The following is a 15,116-nucleotide window of genomic DNA, read 5'->3' on the forward strand; positions in this document are numbered from 1 at the left end:
AACCAAGCTATTGCACAGCAAATGGAATTAATTAAGATTTTTTGTTGTCTGTCTCAATTTCACAATAAACATATTTTTATTTGAGCAATGTGTGTATATCATGAAAGCATTTCAAGAAAAAATAAATTATTCAAATGGAGCAGCTTTGTTGTAAATCATACTGCATTTTTTTCCCTTAAATGTAATTTATATCAGTATCATTTGTTAGAACTGGTAAAATACTGAAAGCCTTTTAAAAAGGTAAAATGATTTACTTTATTGTCTAGACTATATGTAAGCCATTGCTAATTAATACTGCCCTTTCTGATGGCTTTGCAACAGGCATAACTCAAACAAACCAATTATAAATGATTTTTCAATGTAAACTTTTAACAGCATAGCCTAAGGGCTTGCTCAACATAAAAGTACAATTTAGAAAACATAAGTTTTAACTAAGGTCAGGATATATCAGGCGATGATGGATGTACATGTAAAAACATCTAACTGCAGAATGACAATGTTTTCTTCAAGACTAAGCAAAATGTTGGTGGCAGTGATAAGTAATGAACTAGCCAGAAGGTTTGGGTTTGGGGTCTGGCTTGCTGGGTTTTTTGGGGTTTTTTTTTGTTTTTATTTTGTGTTTGTGTGTGTGTGTGTGTGTGTGTGTGTGTGCGTGCACGCGCGTTTTGGTTTTCTTGAGAGTTTTGCAAATCAGAGTTCCACAGATGCTGCAAACAGTATGGGCTGAGTTTTAGACCTCTTTTCTACAGCAGGCCCATGAGGAAGTCAGGCTTTTCCACATCATCTGCTGTCTGGGGTCTCAGGTAGAAATCAGCCCCCTTTCTTTTCCCAGCTGCTAGAGCAGAGCCCCTGTGCCATGGGACTGCACCGCATGTCCTCCGCCGCCAGCACATGGTGTAGCACCAGCTGCTGTTGGTGACACAGCTCATCTGGCTTTAAGTTTCCAGCTACTGAATGGAAAACGTCGTGGCTCTGCAATGCAAAGCCCTGATCTAGTATATCCTAATGTCACAGGTTTAAGCTTGGTCACCATTATGGAGGGGTAAAGTCTGGGGAGAAGATCTCTGTTTGACGAGGTGGTGCTTGACTTCTGCACGCTGTCTTCAAAACTATTCATCCTTATTGTCTGTCTTTCAACAGCCTGAGTGAAGCTGGCACAAGCTCGTATCATGTGCTGTATCTAATTTGGTAGAAGCAGTCACATGCCCGTAGTGTGATCTGTATCAGATTTGTACGGCTGAGTCATCTGGTATCAATTCTCATGGAGCGAAGGCTCCATAGCTGCAGACCCTCACGTGTTCCCGGAGCTCCCGCTCCCGTCTTGTAACTCATTTATCATGGTTCTGCCATAGCTCTGCTCTTCCGCCATCTCCCCAGCTCACTCAGTGCCTCTTCTGTAGCTTGGGAGTGTCTTTTCCCAGCCGCGCAAGCCACCTCATCCTGGACTCGGCAGTCCAGTAAGTCACCCAGGTTTTGTAAATGATTCCTGAACCTCTCACTTTGCTGCAGAGAGCATAAGAAATCAGAGGTTGCCAATACATCCTTCCTTCTCCTTTGAGAAGTCCATAGCTTCGCCTTCCCTCACATGTGGTGTCTCCAAAGTCTCTTGCAAAGAGGCTGGAGAAAATTGTTCTTTATCAAGCTACTTCATTCTTTTCTCAGCTGAAAACCTTTGTCCTGGTCATCAACACACCACCTGCTGTGACAGTGCCTGGCTCTGCCACCTGCAAGACGTAAGGAGAAGACAGCCAAAGGCATAACCACGGTTCCACAAAACATGGGTGGAAACTGTGCATTGGAGCCGGGTCACCAGGTTATCAGCCAACCTCTGACTGAAGGTCTGTCATGTTGTTGAAGTAAAACCCAATTTTTTCCAGGCAGGTAAAGGCTAATTCATTTTTTTTTTTAACAAAACCACTGCCGCCTTCTATATTTATTAGAATTCCAACCTTATTGACCAAATGGTGGATGTGGACAGCTGTTGGTGAAACCCAATGGATGCTCAGAAAAACAAAAAGTTACAGCTTAGTTGAATTAGAAACATTTATAACTTCTGCTGTCATAGTTATTTGTTCTCCCTGCTTGTGAGTGAAGTCATTCCACTGATGCGGTCTCCCCGTTTTTTTTCTTGTCTTACGCTGAAGGGATTAATAATCATACATTTTACCCAGTGTCTCGGCTTGCTGACAGGGCATTGTTTAATGAGAACACAATCAGTGTCCTGGCTCTTTGGGAGAGCCAAGGCAGTGCTCGCAGTGGAAAACACTGAAAATAAACATGTGGGAGCTTAAGCGCTCTTTAATAACTCCTTCTGCTTGTTTGGTTAGCAATTTTGATGATTTTTGTCCGTTGTGCCTGGCTCTGCTGCTGTAGAGGCGTAGTTATTTATGGTGCCGGAGGAGGTTATGATCTCTTTATATAAACTAGGGGACAGAGGTAGAAGATAGTAAATTCTGAGTCATAGTAAGTGTTTTAGTTTTGCAGCTCTAAGGCCAAAACCAAACATCCGCAAACAAGAAGCACAGGGTGGATATTTTCCTCCCCAAGTTTTAAATCATTAAGAAATAGTGGTTGATATCCTTAATATTAACCATTAGATCAAAAATTAGCTGTTAGACCATAAGAGAATTTGGATACTGATGCGCCAAGTACTTAGAAAAGTTATGTGTTTGTTACATAGGCACACTTGGCCCTGCCTGCAGCTTTTATTTCTACTTAGGTATTTAGGTTATATTTGCTAATGGCAAGATGACATTACAAAATGGCACTGCCCATGTGTTGGAAACAATTACTCGATTATTCCCTTCTCAGAGGTGCCATGGGCTGAGGCCACGGAGCTTGGGACCATATGTGCTTCATCTGAAACAAAGGGTTTTGAAAAGGTCTCGGCTGGGTGAGACGCATACCGCTTGCAGCATTGCAGTCCTCAAGTGTTGTGACTTTTGCAGCGCTCACCAAGTTTTTTTAGTGAGCACTTGGCTGCCTTTTGTCCCCCGGAGGTGTCCTGGGCTGCTTGCCCTGCCAGGGAACATGGACAGTTTCCACGGGACGTCGGGAAGGGCTCAGCCTCACGGCAGCAGAGAGCTGTAGCTCAGGCCACACTTTTCCCTCCCCAGCCGGAATCCGCAGCAGCTTTGCTTTGCGGTGTGTGATGGCTTTGGCATTTCCTGCGCCACAGCTCGGCTGGGGCAGGGCAGGGAGGGAAAATGATAATCCCCTTGGTGCTGGTGTTTAGCACCTAGCTGGCAGCATGCCCCGTGCGCGCCAGGGGATTAGCGCGGGGGACGGAGCTATGCTGCCCGGAGACTTTGCCATCAGTGAAGTGAAATGTCACTATAAATTAGGAGAAAGCAGGAGAGTGCCTGTTGACATATAGTCAGACAAACCCTCGGAGCTCAACTGATGCTCAAGGTACCAATAGTTGTCCTGGGTGCTGGTCCAAGGCCCTGGAGCACCAGAAGGTACCACAGAACCAGTGCTGCAATACCCAGTGCCTCGCCACGTGGCCGTGGCACAGCAACAGGCTGCTCTCAGCTAGTGTTAGGGGGACTTGGACACCCAACCCCTGTCAACCTCCCCTTGGGTGGCATCCTCCAATGTAAATGCATCGGTGAGGGACGCTGCACAATGTTCCCCAGGCTTTATTAATGAGGGAAGGAGTTTTCCCTCGGATCTTCTCCAGATAACCAGCACATTATCAGGCAGCCTGGAATGCACTCTGTCCTCTTGCATTATGGGAGTGATTCAGATTTTTGCATAATATATTTAATTTGTAACTTATGTTATGTGGTAATTTGGGAGACATTTGAGTAGGACATTTCCTTTTCTTGTTGCTGCTAGTGCTTAAAATGATGAAAATTTGTTCCTTCTCAGGCAAACTACATGGGAAGGGTAGCCAAGAGCTCAGGCTGTGGGCGGTGGGACTGCAGGGGCCAGCAGTATGTTCAAAAAAAGTATATATTAATGTGGAACACAAGGGAGGGATTTTTTTCCTTTTCTGCATGCGCTTCATTTTTCAACGACAGAAGCTGCCTTTGAAAGACAAGAACAGTATTTTTTGCACAGGCTCCCTTTTCCCTTCAGAACCTCAGTATTACAGGTGGGTCAGTTTAGCTGGCTGTTGTACTTGCTCCCACAGGGCATGCTGGGGGGGAATGAGATTGCTCCTGCCCTCCTTACCGCCTTTGTTTTAGGGCAGTTTTGTATATACAATTATTTATAATTTCTCTAAGATAACTTGTATTTACTATACTACATATTTCCTTTATTATATAATTAAATTAATGACACAATTAAATTAATGAATCTATTTATCTTTTTTCAGATGGTTGGAAACTGTCAAAACCTGAAGAAACACCAAGAAACACATATCTAGGGCACCCCACAGGAGTCATTGGTCCATTACTGACCTCATGCTCTTTTAACGTGCTGGTTCAAGAGTAGCCTGGAGGGGTTAGCCTGGATGTTGCTCCTCATGCCTGCACACAGTGCACAGGCATGCACACACGGGCAGCAGCACAATGGCACCTGAAGCCCAGAAAGCCCAACAGTGTCTGGAGGCTGGAACCAAGACCTAACCATCACCTACCCTAGTGCCATCCCTTACTGTGCAATGGTCATTTCTCACCAGCGTACTTTCAGTCTGCCAGTACCAACCCACACCAGCTCTCCTGACAAGCTCTTGTCTTCCTCTCTGCTTGGTCATCTGCACTGGCTCGGTACTTCTCACCTGCTCGGCGTCTGGGTACTTGTGCAACATCTGCTCTGAGATGCCTTGCAAGGAAATGCCCTGCAAATTGCCCTGTGCTTTGCAGAATGAATTCCCTAACGACACTCTCATTAATAGTTCTTGCTGCCAAATGCTGTTTGCTCTTAGTCTCAGAACTGTCTGCATTAATAACAAGTACTTCCACTTGGAAATTATTTACACGAACTACTGGGCTCATGTCACTGCCACAGACAGCAGCTCGGGACTGGGTGCAAGGGAGACCCTGCGATGAATCCATGGCACTGGGACAGTCCATCAGCAGCGCATCCCTGCTGCAGTCCATCCAGCAGCAGCCCAAGGGTGAGGCCGGCTGGCAAAGGGACTGCAGCGGCTTCCCAGCAGCACTGCCGCTTCCTTCCCGTAACCCACGCACGTCAGGGGCTAACGTCCTCAGGACAGGCCAAGTGCGAGTTGGTATTAATACATTTGGGTCTAGGATGAGACCCAACAGGTTTTTTCATCTTTGAGGAGATATATCTCTCTGAATGTCACGCGTGGGGGGGGCACATGGGAGGCCACGATGACACAAAGCAACACCAGTAGCAATGACCGGCAAAAGCAAATGCCAGACAACAGTTGTCTCTGCAGGATGCTTCCACAGAGAACTGTGAATTTCCATACCCTCTTGGCTGCCCTGCCTGAGATGATAAGTGCTCAAGCCCTTCACAGCAAAAAAGTCCTGGGAAAAGCAGAACTATTTGTTGTGATAAAGGCTGGCTGCACAGTTTGGGAAGATGAGCTTGTCAGGGATGCTGCTGCACTCAGGCTGAACCTGTGGGAAGTGTGCCTGTTCCTAATAAATGTTGTGTGTATTTATGTGGCAGTCATTGTGCTTTGCAAGGAGGGAGTCGCAGAAATAATTAGTTAAGAGCATGAGGTTTTTGGCACAGATTCCCTTTCTCGAGTAGCTGTGATGTTCGTATATAAGAAAAATTGATTTGGCATCTAGACAGGATTTCAGCACGCTCATGGTTATGGAAATCAGCTATGGGCATGGAGGAAATCTGTATATTGATTCATAAACTGACTTGATGACTTGTTCATGCTTTAATATTTTCATAGGCTTTTACCCAAAATAGAAATGTCAGTAGGTACCACTTGACTGTGCTACAGCACAATCTAAAATGGTGGGAAGAATGCGGGGAAGAAAAAGGATTTACTGTTAGACAGAAACCTTTACTATCTGCGCTGATTATTTTTGTCCTTACATAAGTTTTTTTGTCATTGCCCTTGCTTATTGTGGTAAAGTGTGCACCTATATGAGACCCAGAGAAAAATGGTTTCCTGTGAAAGACCTGAAAGACCCCCAGTTTCAGGGACACTTTTTCTGTTGCAGTTGCTCAGGAAAGCCAGTCCTTCTACTCACACAACCACGTACTGATACTGCCAGAACCGCCGTGATTGCACATACGTTCTAGCACGAGAACAATGAGAACAACTTTACTTTGGTATCATGTAGTAGGGCAGAAGCCAGCATGACTTGCTGACTCTTTTTTTTTTTTTTTTTTTTTTTTTTTTTTTTGGTCAGACTGGTTCTGGGGGTGTTTAGTCAGCATCAGCACTGATCCCAGACTGCCTCGCAAAAAACACCTACTAATACACTGACTCCTCATGAACATGTTTCTCTGCAGGTTTAAAATCTTAATCCCTGAATAATACCTCCACCTGCCTCGTGGTTTTCTTTGGAGACCTTCCAGCGCTGACCAATCTTGACCCTATTTGACTGAAGGTATGTGGGCTCGAAATGGGGGCAGTGTGGCTGCTGGCCATTATTAAAATGAACGGAAACTATGTCATGTATAATTTCATCTAAGATCCAGTGTGATAACGATATGCAACCAAATACTGATCTCATTTGCAACACTGTGCTTCCGCTGTGACTTCAGAAGAAATCAATGGGTGTAATGTAAGATGAGTCACAGCACGTACACTGTGCTATAGCAGGGAGAATTTTCTCCATAATAATGTCTCTTCTGGCAAGACAGAGGAAAAAAAAGCCTGAAAATCTATACTATATTGAACTGCACAGTTCAGGAAAGAGGCCTTATACAGAACAGTACATTTCTGAACGTGTAGATTGTTCCTTGTGGACTAAATCCCCCCTTAAGACACTTGGTCACTCGTTTTCACCAAATTTCTGCAAGTCTTTTCCACGACTGGTGTGTAGGATTGAAAGATCTCTGGGGCCTTGTTTAAAACTATGGTGTTTGGAACACCACCTTACATACTGGAAGCACTCAGGGAGAAACCAGGGAGGTGTCTCACGATGCCTCAAGGTGGACTGCTAGAAACGTGGAGGAATTTTTGTCTCCTCAGGAAGAGACAAGAAGGCCGTTTTGTCATTTGGGGTTGGCTTCCTGCTGCTTATTAAACAGCCTGCCAAACTTGTGGCTAATGAGTAATTTAAATGTAGTTTGAAGGCAGCTTTTGTTTCCTTCAACTGCTATTTTAAGCCAGATCCCTTAAAATTAATTGGCTGGCGAACTGTATAATTGATGCTGCCGACATAGCGCGCACCGGCCAAAACTGATGGGTAGCGAGAGCACTGGCATCTTGGTAGAGGCTGCTCTAAACCCTGCAGAGAACCTCTGCTTGCCCTCTCTTATTGCTCCTGGGTAGGAGAGGGCATGTTTAGTTTTCTGCTTACTCTATTCCCTTTTGTACTTGTTCATTTGCTAGGTGCATAAAGGAGAGGAGGTCACTTGTGCACATGGGATAAAGAGGTATTATGAATTCTAAAGTGTTTGCTTTATTGGGAGAAGCGCAGCGAGCAGGAGAGCGCAGGAACATAATGTGTGAAATTTTAATGAATGCTGTGCCAAGTGTTTGTGCTGTTTTTTTTTTTCTACCTGTAGCAGCTTTATTCATTTGGGAGAGTACTGTGTACAAGATATTCTTTAGTAGTATGCTGGCTGCTGTTTAGTTTTAATAAATTAAATCCTTTATATCAATGTAATATTCTTTAGACAAGCACTTCCAAGACAGATTAGAAACGAACTTAAGGGGATTAAAAGCTTCTCTTGCTAAAAACAATGTTTCAGATGGGAAATCCACTTATTTATGTCACTTTCAGTGGACTACATTTGTCTTTAATATGTTGCTACTGCTAAAGAAAGCCCTGCTTTGCCCATGACTGCAGCCTTTCTGCTCTGCTTTACATACACGGTGTTGTTTATTTTCTTCAGTACAGTAAGTCGCTTTGGGAAAGATTGATGGCTTCCCAGAAAACTGTGAGCAACCATTTTCTTTCTTATTTAGAGAAAACAAAAGATTTAATGGATCTGGTGTTTTAAATAGCATCAGACTTTTTTGTAAATAGGAAACTGTGCAAATGGAAGGTAGGAGCAAGGAGAAAAATCTGCTTTGATTTTCCCCTTGCTGCATGGTTGCTGGCTGAAAACAGCGGCTGGGAGGTTCTTGCTGTCTGCAAAATCCTGAATATCTTGGGAGCAGCCTGGTTTAGCTGGTGTTAGCTGGGGTCTGTGCAGCGGACCGAGAGGGAGGCACTAGCTCACGAGCTGTTCCCTCTAGCTTGTACCAGGTTATCGATTTCCGTATGAAACGCTTGTCCCAGTATGCAGTGCGATGGTATGTCAGTCCCAGTGGTGGGGCCTCTGGTACCAACCCAAAATCTCTTGAACACAGCGTGCAGAGATCTGATTTGGTATAGCACCACCCTGCAGGTATAAAAACTGTTGTGGGGCTGGCTGTACACGAGATCAGATGCTGTCCGTCCATGCCGCACTAGCCATCTACTGCTCCATCAGGAGACATCCAGCCAGCAAAAGCTGAGTGCTCTGGTCAACCCAGCCGAGCCGCAGCCAGACTGCTCTCCAGAGGCTCATCGTGTTTGTCCTGCTGGATATCTGGTCATGCACAGATGTCTGGGACCATTAACAGGACGCCTTTCAGTCCTGGGCTCTGCTAGGAGCTTCTCATTAATCACCACCAAGTCACACAATACCGACCTGGAAATGGCCGGCTGTCCTCTGATGCTCTGGCGCTGTGAAAGTTCAGCAGGGCAGGATCTGCCCCTGTGGAATAAATGAGGAGGATGTCATGGGGGATGAGCAATGAGAAGGTTGAATACTCTGAGTATTCACACAGTTTTAAGAGCGTATTGCAGCCCCATAAGAGAGACAACGCAGCACATTAACTTTACCAGCATCTGCACTGGGCAATCTGAACTTTCAGGTCACCTCCTGGAGTACAAAAATGCACACTTTTGGAGTCCACTCCCCGCAGCTGTTGAATGCAATGAGCTCAGAGAAGGTTCTAGGACATGGCTGATCTCCTAAAACGGTGCAAGAAGGGAGACCTCCTCTTGAGGCTCCTTACAAAGCGTCCGGGAAGGGAAGGAGCCTGAGGAGCCTTTGAGGACAATTTGGCTTTACCTTTTCTTAAGTGAGTTAAAAGTTTTTGGTCTGCAGTGAGGACAGAACAAATGATCAGACTAAAATGAACACTAGAAGAAATAAGAGAAATTAATGTTTTAATTGGAACGAGGCCTTCAGTCTACTTGTTGTTGCCATTTGCATGTACGACCATGCAACCACAGCGCTTGCTCCTTACGTGACGGCCCCGAGAGCTCGGCTGTAGTTCATGGATCTGTTGTTAATTGCATGGCAGATAGCTTGAGCAGAGGGAGAGGTTCAGCCCCACAACACATGAAGTTTGTCTTGCTGTGTCCCTGACACAGTGCTGGATTTTGTTATTTTAGACACACCTGCTCCCATCATTACTTAAAACAGTTGCAGAATAATTTCTATTCCATCATGTTTCATTAATCAGTAAAGAAGTATTTATTTAAATGGTTTCCCAAGTAATTTGTTTCCTGGTACCTGCTTTAACGAAGATCATTTCCCTTAATGTTTTCAGGCCATTGATACTCTAGGAGCCACTGTCCAGGTTCTGTCAGTCTTCAAACACTGTTAGTGTCCCCTTTCCACGCCCAGAAGCTGATGCTGAGATTGAATTGTAGTGCATCTGATCAAGAAAGGGATACACTTTCAAAGCAAAGCCCAAGGATTAAGTTGCACGACTCCACTGGTATTCAAAAGGGCCCTACAGTGAGGCTTTGTATTAACCTTGTATTCCTAGGATTGTATGAGAATAGGCTGGTAAGCAGAAATTAAACCACCATCTTTACTTTTAATTATTTTGTTCTGTTTTGTTTTCTGAAGCCAGATTTCACTCCTTTCCCCAAACCCACATTTTTTTTTGCTAGTCATAGCATTTATCAGACATCTAAATCCTTATATATTGCACATGATAACAAGAGCTGACTGAAATTTCACCACTAGTTTTAGAGTGAAGAGGGTAGGTTCATTTTCTGCTCAATAATGATGGGCTTTTCTGTCAGTGTAGCGGCTATGTGTCCACTGGTCATAGCACCTGGGGATAAAACTTATCTACATTGCTACATGGCTTATCTGAAAAAGAAAAAAAACCTCACCATTCAAGAAAAAAAATACATAATTAGGATCAGGGCTGGAATTTCACTGGGAAATGTGGTATAAAAATGCTTCTCATTTTAAATTAAGCTTTCAATGGCAAGTGCTTGGCTTTCAGCAACTCTGCTGAAACTCTTTTAATTGAAGTTCCATGAAAATCTGGGGAGTTCAGCTCAAGTTCACCTCCCAAACCCATCCTGATTTCATTAAAGATCTGATCTTTCTTTATTTGCCAATAAAATATATATGTGTGTATGTGTGTATAAATCAGTATCTGCTATATAACTTTTTTTTTTTTTCTTTAAAGGAACAGTTTCCCTTTTCTTTGTGAAAGATGAACTCTGCTCTGTGCGTGCAGTGAGACAGAAGGAACAATCCATGGGAGATCCTTCCCACTGCCCCCCCGGTTGGGATTTGGAGTGCAGGACACACTGCTTCCCTCATCTGACGCGTGTTCTGCAGCCGCTGTGGTAACCTCACCATCATCTCTTGTGGCCTGGTTAGGGACAGCGAAGGCTTGGGGCGGTTCGGGTGCTGACGCAGTAGAAACACCATGATCTGCATGAGCTGAGGCTTGAGCCTGCCTTGGTCAAGCTTAGGGTATTTCCGTGTTATTTGCACGTCACTGTTTTCTGTTCCTCTCTCTAAGACCCAATAAAGGTCTTGATTATTTGGAAGGAAGGGTCTTGCTCAAGACTTATACAGTGATTTTATGATTTTTTTAAAATTATTTTTTTATTTTTACATGTAACCCTTCAGTTTTATTCCTTTTCCAGCTGCAGTGGCCAGATACATCTGTAACGGCACCAGGGGGCTGTGGCTATTTATACCAAGGCATGGTATCTCTTTGCTAAACCGGTCAAGTAGTAAGCCATGTCCTTAGAAATTACCTCCGTACATCACAGGTTTTCAGCTTGACTAGAAGGTCCTTTCAAAGCAGTGAATTGTGAGACGTTCGTCTTGCCCCTTCTGGGCAGAGACCAGCGTTCCCATTTCCTTCAAACTAAGCTCTGTTGTGCAGGCTCCCGTGGGACCAAGAGGAAGGATTCCTGGGAATTGCTGGCATTCCCATTTTTATTTTTTGCAAGACTCCAGATGAAAATGTGTGGCAAATGGTGTAAATCCTGAGTTCCCCAGGGCAGAGAACTGTGATATATGCGAGTCCTGTAGCAGCCCACTGTGCAGCAGCATGCCAATGGCTCTTCTAGTAGTTCTCACTTGAACACCCGTTTTTCAGCTTTGCTCCACTCCAGGAGCAGTAATTGGTGCTAGGGTCTTGCATTCTCTGCTATTATTTTGTTTCTACTTTTAGTGCAACTACTACCTGCTCCACCATGCTCCTTGCAAGCCCTGCATGTCGCTATCTGCAAGTTTAGTGGAGCAGATCTCAGTGTTTCTGATCAGGGTCCAGCTGGAACTGCACATCTTTGTTTCATGTATTTAATATACTCAAAATGCACTAAATGACAGTTTATAATATCATTATCAACAGTTAAAGACATTATAACTTCAAGAAATGAAAAGAAAGTGCAGCCATATGTGGAAATGCTTTATTTTGTGCACTTTTAACCCTCACAATAGTTCAGCTGCAAAAATGGGGACAGCGGTGAGAGGCAGGGAGAAAATCGTCCGTCTGCAAAATCATTTTTCAGCTTTCCCTCCTCTGCTGTCATGAAAGAACACTGCACTATTTGGATGGTAAATAACAACCGAGGACTAATTTATTTTTCTTCATAAAATTATTTCTTGAATTGGATTCAAATGTGTTCCTTATTACACGGTTTGATAATTCAGTGATGCTTTCCCCCCCATAACATACGAGCTGATTTAAACCTTCACTCCAAACAGCCTCGGGCTTATTAAGAACAGTGTGGACTGAGTATGGATTAGGTTTAAAAGTAATAAAAAAGTAGACCTGTTGGTTAGGTGAAAAATTCACTATCAGATTCCTGAGTGCAGCTTTCTTTTCATGTGCAAACTGCATTAAATGAGGCATTTAATTCAACAAATCCATAGTTCTGATCCACCAGAAATAGAGACTGGGTTAGTTCAATTTGTAACAAACGATCTCCATATGATCAAAGTCCTGAGAGCTGATTCCAACATACTGCTTAAATTAGTCTAACACCGAAGTGTTTGGCTCTGGGACAATATTTGGAATGTCTTACCAGGAGAAAAATTCCTCTGCACACATGGTTCCAATATCTGGGAATGCCAACCTTGCTTTTTAATGGGCTGACAGGGAGCCTCCGTGCTAACTTTCTGACTCCAAAAAGTTCTTGTGCTGTCACCCGCAAACCAGCTTGGATAATTTTTCCTTGGCTTCCTTATTAAAGCCTGAATGAAGGGATTGTGTGGCTTTCTTAATGTCACTTGGTCTGCTTGCCATAAATTCAAGCACTCATGATGAAAGCTCCACTTATATTTCGCTGGGAAATGGAATCAAGGAGAATGCACCCTCGTTCACAATAAATAACTAAAGTTGAGTTATTAAGTGTATTTCATATACCGGTGCCTTATTACATCAGCAGTTGAGATAATGGCTTCTTAAAAATACCCTTCTACTGCAATCTGTGGAGAGCAGGGTGCACATAGGCATCGCTCTGCCTGCAAACCGAAACGGCCGGCTAGAGCAATAACTTAGGACTGTATTAACAAATATCAAATATTTACATTTTTACATGCTGCTGTCTGTTTAGATTAAGCAACCATAGCAATAACAGCAGTCAGCAGCGAGGGCCATATTTGCTCGAGCCCTGCCAGGGAATTCTCAGCTGGGATTGTTTGTTTGCTTTGTGCACTGAAGACTTGAGCTGTTTACGTTGTAGCTCCAGTTTTAGAGAGTGCTAATTACGCTCTGCTGCCGAACCCCTCTATTGCCCAGAATGTGCCGTCCTGCAAAAATACTTTGCATCAGTCTTGGGGAAAGCAATCTGACTCGCGGCAGGCAACAAAGGGTGCCCCAGTGCTTTATAACTGTTTTTTTGGGGGGTGCGTGTGTGTTGTTGGTTTGTTTTTTTGTTTGTTTGTTTTTTATGTGGGAAGCAGCGCTAAATAGAAGTTCATGCCTTTAACTTTGCTTGCTTTTTCTTTTTTTTCTTTTTTTTTTTTAAGGAACGGACAACACTTTCAAAGTGCTTGGCTGCATTTCCTCTTGCAATTTCACTGCTTTTTATGGAAATTCTTAATGTGAAATTGGCTGATATAACTCAGCTAGAGGGCTGCGTAGTAGCTATCTGTCTATTTACATACATTAAACGTGTGTGTCATTCTTTACATTTTCCCCTCATTATTGTATGTGCAGTGAGATGTAATAAATTGACGCTCACCCAGGAACAGACAGAGCTGACAGTGAGTAAATGCCCTGATTAGCATGTTATTGTTATAACTTTGCAGTTCCTTCCTGATTAGTTAAAATATATGTTGTATGGCTATGAGATTATTTTTAAATCTGTGCTACGCATTGCTCGATACTTCATAACAGCCAGGATGGGAGAAGGAGGCAGGATGAAGGATGAAAGGTTGGCACTCAGAAATTCAGCAAAACCGCCATTTTCATGGTAACTATTCCGAACAGGTGGCTAAGTAAGCCAATTAAACAGACTTTAAGAACAAATTATGATAGTAATCCATTGTCTGGGATCATTGAAATGCACTGTGTGGAATCTGTTCCCCAGAGCCGCCTGAATAATGAAAATCTATTTTTGTATAATTTTAATGTTTTTCTATGTTCATTAGATGTTCAAAGGGTCCCCAGCTCCTTTTTTTTTTTTCCTTCCTTAGGGGTGGATGGAGGGGAAAGGGGTGAGAGCTGTTTCCAGAATTTTTGAAAAAGGATATGATCTGATTTAAAACCAAAAAAAATATATTATTAACATTTAAGAACATCTTTTCTTTCAAACAAAACAAGTTTGCTGATGAAATTTTATAACCATTTTAGAAAAAGAATACTTTTAATACAAGTTGAAAACCTTCAACAGCTTCATAGACAGGAATGAACAAAGCTCAAAGTCATTCTGACAGAAATATTTTGATCAAAAAAGCGTCTGGCAAAGGCCAGTAAAGAAAGTGTGAAATATGAGAGGAACTAATTACAGGCATTTTAGCTTCAGCGGAGGGCTCTGGAGACGAAGGGACTTCTCTCCAGTTTTGGGGAAAGATTACTGGAGGGTGGGGAGGACAGTGCTCCAAGCCATCTGCCTGAGCTGGTTCAGCCCTCTCATCACCAAATCTCTCATTTCACTGGCACAGATCGAAAGTTAACACAACTTTTGGGCTGCAACTAGTAGTTGCCAATACAGACCATCTCCTCTGCGTGGTCTTGCTCAATGATACACTGGTGTTGATTAAAAAACACCCTGAAGACTGAAAAATGTCAGTCTATATGTATACCTTAAAGGGTGCACAATAGTAAATTTTTGCTTTTTTCTTCTTTTTTTTTTTTTTTTTTTTTTTAGTTCTGAGACAGAAAGGAGTTCTCCAGAACTATTTCAGGCCACTGTATAGCAACAGCTCCGAGTTGCCACGTAGGGCTGCATTTGAACCACTGACCCAGGGACAAAATAAATTATGTGTAGGCTGAGGTATGGAGATGGTGAGTAACAGAAGAATACCGCTCCGAAATGGTTTTCACGAGATTCTGTATTCATTTAAGTAATGTAACTGTTTAGCCAATTTATTCATTTACTAAGTTCCTTTTTAACCGTCCTAATTCACCATTTAGCCTAAGATGGCCTTCATTAGTTTGTTAGATATTCATCGAAAGAGATTTTAGCATAAATACAGTTCCAGAGAGGATTACCGCCCAGGGAATCTATTCTTTTAACCTACTTATTTGGCTATCGAGTATTTGTTTAAATGGACTTGCATTTACTTAGTCTTTTAATGAAGTCTAG

General features: G+C 43.2%; 1 long non-coding RNA gene across 1 annotated transcript; it reads left to right on the forward strand.

Moving 5' to 3' along the window:
* The first annotated feature begins 6,426 nt into the window (after positions 1 to 6,426).
* On the forward strand, positions 6,427 to 13,499 carry LOC119158060. The gene is made up of 3 exons (XR_005107746.1): positions 6,427 to 6,497; positions 10,529 to 10,691; positions 13,336 to 13,499. It is a non-coding gene; the product is annotated as an uncharacterized LOC119158060 (long non-coding RNA).
* The last annotated feature ends 1,617 nt before the right edge of the window (positions 13,500 to 15,116 follow it).

Source organism: Falco rusticolus, chromosome 15 (assembly GCF_015220075.1).
Source record: "Falco rusticolus isolate bFalRus1 chromosome 15, bFalRus1.pri, whole genome shotgun sequence".
Taxonomy (NCBI): domain Eukaryota; kingdom Metazoa; phylum Chordata; class Aves; order Falconiformes; family Falconidae; genus Falco; species Falco rusticolus.